The sequence below is a fragment of the Heloderma suspectum genome, chromosome 4 (assembly GCF_057233095.1).
Source record: "Heloderma suspectum isolate Gila_16-S chromosome 4, 16-S_ref, whole genome shotgun sequence".
Lineage (NCBI taxonomy): Eukaryota > Metazoa > Chordata > Lepidosauria > Squamata > Helodermatidae > Heloderma > Heloderma suspectum.
In genome coordinates, this window is record NC_139461.1 from 113985316 (window position 1) to 113993345 (window position 8030).

Below are 8030 nucleotides of genomic sequence, written 5' to 3' on the forward strand. Positions count from 1 at the left end.
GATTGCGGCTCCGCCTTCGTCCCGCCTGCTCCTCCCCGCGCCGAGTGTTTGCTCCCGGGGAAGCTCACTGGGACCGAATGGCGTCGCAAGGGGCCGGGCTGCCCGCGCGCGCCGTCGCCTGTGCCGCAGTCGAACTCGAACTGTGCAGGCAGGTGGGCGGGGGACAGGCAGCAACGAGTACCTCCTTTCTGAGGAGGGGAGACATGTTGGCCCCTTCCTCTCGTAAAACTGGAGCTCAAGATCAGTGAACGTGGCAGAGGAAGTTGTTTCGAGACGGACCAAAGAAAGCTCTTTTTCTTCACGCAGCGCATGGCGACGAATATATGGAAGGCATTGCCGCAAGGTGTGTGGTGATGGTCACTGGCTTAGTAGGCTTTAAAGAGGATTAGACAAATCCATGGAGGGGAGAACAAATCAGGGGCTAGATGAACCACTATAGCAGCCTCCCCAACTTGGTGCCCTCCAGGGCTGGGTTTGCACCAGCAATTTACTTCAACCTGGCTGTGCAGTGAGGTCTCCCTGTTTCCATGATGTCTTGGCCATTCAGCACCAGCCCCGCATTTTAACGTGGAAAAACCGCTTCTTCTGAGACTGATTATAGTCTAACTTCGCCAGCTTACCTCGGCTCCGTTACTGACATGTTTTCACAACCGCACTGGGTTCGGTATCATAGCCCTGCCCATGGGGCATGTAGCCTGGCCTTTGTGGGTGTGTTGTTCCTGGCCTCAGTGACCCAACCCTTTCCCTCCCTGTTTTCTGGAAGTTTCATCATCATTTTGGAGCGGGATGCCAAGGGACCAACTGTTAAGACATCATTGAAAGTAAGCACAAGAACACAGCCCATGACCCCACTCAAGGGGTGTTTTCTGCCATTGTTCTGAATGAGGCTTGCCCTCCCAATGACCACAGAAATAACAGAGAAGCCCCTCAATTGACATGGCACATATCAAAGCCCAATTCCTTAAATGTGATTAAGCGTGATCTCCAGGCTCTGGTCCATTGCCTTGGGAAGTAAGCACTTCACAGGTTTGTTATAGATATCCTGCGGGTTACAATGGGGGCTGGTTTCTGTCTTTGTGTTTACTGCTCTCTTTCCCACAACAAACCCATTACTGTTTCATCAGAAGTAACTCCCATTGTGATCAATGAGGTCCTGTGGGTTAAAATGAGGGCTGGTTTCCCTCTATGTGTTCCCCCCCCTTTCCCAGCACAAGTATATTGTGTCTACTTGGATGTAACTCCCACTGTGCTCAGTGACGCTCCTGAAATGCAGGTGCATCTGGACTTTCAAGGGAAAGGAGAAAGGGGGGAAGCCTCTCTTCACAGCAAAGTCGATTGTTTTTTAAAAATCCGGTACTCCTCCATTAGCTTCTCCTTCCGTTGTCCTGGAAACACAGCCGAGGAGGCGGGAATACTGATGACGTAAGTAACCCAGACTCCACTCAAACTCCATCAAGAAAATAATTCAATTAGAGCTCAGGGGAAACAGCTCAGAGCCCCAGGCTACAGCGATAACCTAGATCTTTAAGGGCTGTATAAACAGGAAAAGGAGAAGATGCGATTGGGGAAACATCGCAACAAAGTAGCAAACAAAGTGAAGCCGATAGCATGGAAACACGCTTCAGAAGTGTTAAGACTACAACTCCTATTGTCCCCAACTAGTGCTGCCTGGGGATGATGAGAGTTGTAGGGCACCAGGTTGTGGGGAGGCCACACTATAGTCAAATGGAACGTCCATGTTCAAATGCAGTATGCCAGTTACTGGGGTGCCACTGTGAGAGAGGACCTTAAATGCCATGCTGGTGAACTTCTCAAAGGCATCATGTCATAGAATCATAGAATAGTAGGGTTGGAAGGGGCCTACAAGGCCATTGAGTCCAACCCCCTGCTCAATGCAGGAATCCAAGTCAGAGCATCCCTGACAAATGGCTGTCCAGCCTCGTCTTGAAGGCCTCCAGTGTGGGAGAGCCCACCACCTCCCCAGGTAATTGGTTCCATTGCCGTATTGCTCTGACACTCAGGAAGTTTTTCCTGATGTTCAGTCGGAATCTGGCTTCCTGTAACTTGAGCCCATTATTCCGTGTCCTGCACTCTGGGATGATCAAGAAGAGATCCTGGCCTTCTTCTCTGTGACAACCTTTCAAGTACTTGAAGACTGCTATCATATCTCCCCTCAGTCTTCTCTTCTCAAGGCTAAACATGCCCAGTTCTTTCAGTCTCTCTTCATAGGGCTTTGTTTCCAGTCCCCTGATCATCTTTGTTGCCCTCCTTTGAACCCTCTCCAGCTTGTCTGCATCCTTCTTAAAGTGTGGTGCCCAGAACTGGACACAGTACTCCAGATGAGGCCTAACCAGTGCTGAGTAGAGGGGAACTAGTACTTCCCGGGATTTGGAAGCGATGCTTCTATGAATGCAGCCCAAAATAGCATTTGCCTTTTTTGCAGCCACATCACATTGTTGGCTCATATTCAGCTTGTGATCGACGACAATTCCAAGATCCTTCTCGCTCGTAGTGTGGTTGAGCCACGTATCCCCCATCTTGTAACTGTGCATTTGGTTTCTTTTTCCTAGGTGCAGAACTTGGCATTTGTCCCTATTAAATGCCATTCTGTTGTTTTCTGCCCAGCACTCCAGTCTATCCAGATCACTTTGAATTTTGTTTCTGTCTTCCAAAGTATTAGCTATCCCTCCCAATTTTGTGTCATCTGCAAATTTGATCAGCATTCCCTGCACCTCCTCCTCCAAGTCATTAATAAAAATATTGAAGAGCACTGGGCCCAGGACTGAGCCCTGCGGTACCCCACTCGTTACCTCTCCCCAGCTTGAGAAGGTCCCATTGATAAGCACTCTTTGAGTCCGATTCTGTAGCCAACTGTGGATCCACATGATCGTTGTTTCATCTAGCCCACTTTGAGCTAGTTTGCTCATCAGGATATCATGGGGCACTTTGTCGAAAGCTTTGCTGAAGTTGAGGTATATGATGTCTACAGCATTCCCACGGTCTACAAGGGAGGTGACTTGATCAAAAAATGAGATCAGATTTGTCTGGCAGGACTTGTTTTTGACAAATCCATGTTGGCTTCGAGTAATCACGGCATTGTTGTCAAGGTGCTTCCAGATGGATTGCTTTATGATCTGCTCCAGAATTTTCCCAGGGATTGATGTCAGACTGACTGGTCTGTAGTTCCCAGGTTCCTCCTTTTTACCCTTTTTGAAGATAGGGACAACGTTAGCCCTCCTCCAGTCATCTGGCACTTCCCCGGTCCTCCATGATTTCTCAAAGAGAATAGACAGCGGTTCTGAGAGTTCTTCTGCCAGTTCCTTTATGACTCTAGGATGCAGTTCATCTGGCCCTGGAGATTTGAACTCATTCAAAGTAATGAGGTGTTCCTTGACCATATGCCTGTCGATCTCAAGCTGCAATCCTGCCCCTTCAGCCTGTACTTCGCCTTTGCCAGGGGGGTCATAGACCCTCTTTTGGGAGAAGACTGAGCCAAAGTAGGAATTGAGCACCTCTGCCTTTTCTTTGTCCTCTGTTATCATTTTGCCATCCTTATTTAATAGCTGAACAACCATTTCTTTCCTCTGCCTTTTACTATGCACGTAGCTGAAGAAAGCCTTTTTGTTGTTTTTAGCATCCCTCGCTAACCTCACCTCGTTCTCCGCTTTAGCCTTCCTGACGCCATCCCTGCAATTCTGTGCTACCTGCCTGTACTCTTCCTTTGTTACTTGGCCTTCTTTCCACTTCCTATATGTGTCCTTTTTTGTTTTCAGGTCATCCCTAAGCTTTTTGTGAAGCCACATTGGCTTCTTCTGTTGTCTTCCACCTTTTCTTCTTGTTGGAATTGTTTGTGATTGTGCCTTGAGAATTTCCTTTTTTAAAAGTTCCCACCCATCTTGGACTCCTTTTCTCGCTAGCATTGCTTGCCATGGGACCTTACTGATCATTGTTCTGAGTTTATTAAAATCAGCTTTCCTAAAATCCAGGGTACGCGTTTGACTACACTCGGCTTTTGCTTCCCTTAGAACCAAGAACTCAAGTACAACATGGTCGCTTTCCCCCAGAGTTCCTGTAACTGCTACTTTATCCACTAAGTCATCTCTGTTGGTTAGGATCAAGTCAAGGATAGCCGATCCTCTAGTTCCTTCCTCTACTTTCTGTAGGAGGAAGTTATCCGCCACACAAGTCAGGAATTTCCTGGAGGGGCCATGTTTTGCAGAATTTGTCTCCCAACAAATATCGGGGAAATTGAAGTCCCCCATTACTACTACATCATGCTTCCTTAAAACATTGGCTATTTGCTTTTCAAAAGTTTCATCCTTGTCTTCCCCTTGATTGGGTGGCCGGTAGTAGACTCCGACCACCAGGTTCCTTTTATTCTTTGCTCCATTTATTTCAACCCAGATGCTCTCGATGGGGCTACCAAGCTCCTCCTCCTGTATTTCTGTGCAGAGATATGTATTTTTCACATACAGTGCAACCCCGCCTCCCTTTCTGTTCCTCCTGTTCTTTTTGAACAAGTTATATCCTTCAACTGCTGTATTCCAGTCATGAGAGTCATCCCACCAAGTCTCAGTTATACCTATCAAGTCATAATTTCCCTCCTGTATTAAGAGTTCAAGTTCGTTCTGTTTGTTTCCCATACTCTGGGCATTAGTATATAGACATCGAAGACCATGTGCTTCATAGTCTGGCTTTCTTCCTACCTGTGTCTGAAGACTATTATTGGACGCTATCAGAGCTGTTCTCTCCGTTGCAGTGCATGCGCCTACGTCCATTGTTACCCCCAACATTACATCTCCCTTCCCCGTAGGATTCAGTTTAAAGCCCTCCTGATGAAGTTCTTCATGCTGTGGCCAAACACATTCTTCCCAGCCTTTGTGAGGTGCAACCCATCCCTAGCCAACAGCCCATCTTCCAGGAAGTATAGCCCGTGGTCCCAGAATCCAAATCTCTCTCGTCGGCACCACCTTCGTAGCCAGTCATTCACCCGGAGTATTTTTCGTTCCCTTTCTATCCCTCTTCTAACTACTGGAAGGATGGATGAGAAAACTATCTGGGCCCCAAAGTTCTTGAGTTTCCTTCCCAAAGCTTCAAAGTCTGACGTGATCTCTTCGTAGCTCCGCTTGGCGGTATCATTTGTTCCCACATGGATGAGAAGAAAGGGATACCTGTCAGTGGGCTTTATGAGTGCAGGCAACCTTTCAGTCACGTCTCTAATCTGTCCTCCCGGGAGACAACATACCTGGCGAGTCCACGGGTCTTCGCGACATACTTGGGTCTCGATCCCACGCAGCAAGGAGTCTCCCACTACTACCACTCTTCTCTTCTTCTTCTTGTAGGCCTGGGTTTCATCGCCTCTGTTTGACTGACCTTTAGCCTCTTGCTCACTCTCATGCAGGTTCCCCTGTGATTCTTCCTCTGCAGGCTGTCCTCCAGTCTCATCCGCAAGTACCTGGAATCGGTTCCACAGCTCCGCCGCTTCCACTGGTGCAGAGTGTCGTCTAGTTCTTCTTCTCCTAACTGTCACCATTTTCCAAGGAGTATCCTCTACTCCATTTTTCTTCACCTCAGCATTTCCCACTGCCTCATCTTGCTGTTGCTCTTCAAGCTTGTGGTCTGCCCTTTGCTGCTGTAGTTCCCCCATTCTGTCCAAGAACTCTTCGTGTTCTCTTATTCCCCGGAGGGTTGACAGTCGCCGCTCCAGTCCACTTACTTTTTCCTCCAGCAGCGTGATCAACTTGCACTTGTTGCAGGTGTAGGCCATGTTGTTCTCAGGCAAGAAAACAAACATTGCACACACCTTGCAGGTCACCACCACTGGAGAGTCTTGTCCTTCCATAGCCTCTTTTCCCTTTTTGTGTCTAGCTTTGTGATTGTTCTAGACTAGCCTGTGCCTGCTCCTCTACTCAGTAGAGGTTAAAAGCAGAGTCCCACTGGTGTGGAAGTGTGTGTTACAAGACAAATAAATGAAAAAAAGTTAGTAAAATAAAAATAAAATAAAAAAAATAAAAATAAATGTTAGGTTAGTGTGAGAAACAAAATCCTGGATTAGATGGACCGTTGGATTTATCCAGCAGGGCTCTTCCCTTGTTCTTAATATTTTTTAGCACAATAAATACAACTTTGTTATTCAACTATTGCACGCAGCTATGGTGCAGTGGGCCTGACACCCACAAAACCAGGTGTGGCAGGAGGGCTGTGCATAGTGTGCTGATAAATTTTCATGTCTCTGCAGTTACCAGCTCTGGAGTGGGGAACTTGTGCTCCTTCAGATCCTAGAATCATAGAATAGTAGGGTTGGAACGGGCCTACAAGGCCATCGAATCCAACCCCTTGCTCAGTGCAGGAATCCAAGTCAGAGCATGGATGATGTTGGAGTACAACTCCCATCATTTCTGCCCACTGGCCATGATGGGAGTTGGAGTCTTAACAGCTGGAGAGGCACAGCCCAAAAGACCAAACGGTCCAAAAGGATGACCATGGCATCGAGTTACAGTTATCCTTACTTTCTTTAGCCCTGTAGTATGCGATCAACTGACCAAGGCTGCAATCTTGTGTAGGATTGCAGCCTTGGGAGCTGCAATCTTAGGAGCGTGCCTCATTAATTTCAGTGGGACTCATCTCCAAGTGAACATCATTAGGATTGAGCTGCAAGATTAATGTAGTGGATTGTAGTTATTATATGTACATCCCCCACCCCCTCTTGTTCAGCCATGATTGGCTCCCAAAGCGGCTCACAATTAAAATCCATACAATTACAATTAAAAGCTATCTACTGCATTCTCAGTGAGATTTGAACTGGAGAACCATTAGCTTACATCACAGTCGGTGAATGCTGAGGAAGCAACAGAGCACTCCGAGTCAGGCCTGATGATGGGGATTGGCAAGGCCAGGCAGCAGCTGAGGGCCCAAGGGCTCAGAAGGGCCCATCCCTGCTGTCCCTCCACTCACTACCACTGCCACCACCCATCCCCTGAAGAGCCGCGTTGGGTGGAGATAGCAGCCAGCACAACTGCAGAACACCATTGCCATGCTTGGCTCTGAAGGGGTCCTTCCTCAAAGCCAGGCATTGCGCAGTCTAGAGAGGTGTTCAAGGAGATTGCCTGTGCCACGGGAGATCTCTCAGAACACCTCTCCTCAGGATCAGCTGCCCATCCACCCTCTGTTTAGCCAGAGCTAATGAGAACTGGCAGCTGCTCCAGAAGAGAGATGTCTCAGGAGATCCCCAGTGGCACAAGCGATCTCCTTGGGCTCCTGTCCAGTCTCCACAATGCCTGGCTCTGAGGGAGGACTCATATGAGCCAGGCATTTGGTGACAGACAGCAGTGAGTGGAAGGGGGCAGCGGTGGCGTGGATAAGTGGAGGAGATGGCAGCAACAACACAGGTGATGGGGGGGCAAGGGAGGCAAGTGACGGTGGGTGGGTGCAGGTGGCAAAAGTCGGGGAGGGGAAGGCAGCAAGACATGGTGGCAGGGAGGGGGGGACTGCAAAAGCAGTGGGGAGGAGAAGCGGCACCATGCCCAAGGACACCCAGAAGCCTGGCACCGGCTCTTCTCGCAAGTCAAGGAATCAGCGATCACTACGTGTCATAAAATTATTTTGTCTTAATGGTCAACCTTTCCTTTTGTATCTGTGCAACACCTGGGTGCAGTAGTCTTCCGCATGGGACCCTGGTGTCTCATTTCTTCCATCCATCCTTGTTGGGTTCTGTCAAGACCTGATGAGATCTCTTTCACTGCCTCTTTTTCCATTTGCAGTTCCAACAACCAGCTGTTCCTTGCTGGATCTGTGGCTGGCTTTCTAGAGGAGCACATGCTATTACATACATAACTGGGCCTTCCTCTTAGCATTTGGCCCAACTGGCCTTGTTGCGCATTGCTCCCTGCTTTGTTGCAGTTCCTTGAACGTTGCTTAGATCATCTATGTCATCTCCCTTTCGCACTGGGTGTTCCAAATTTCCTTTGCCTCTCAAGAATAACATAACATTGAAAACTCTCTTGGCTCCAGCAGCGAAAGCTCTTTTTCTT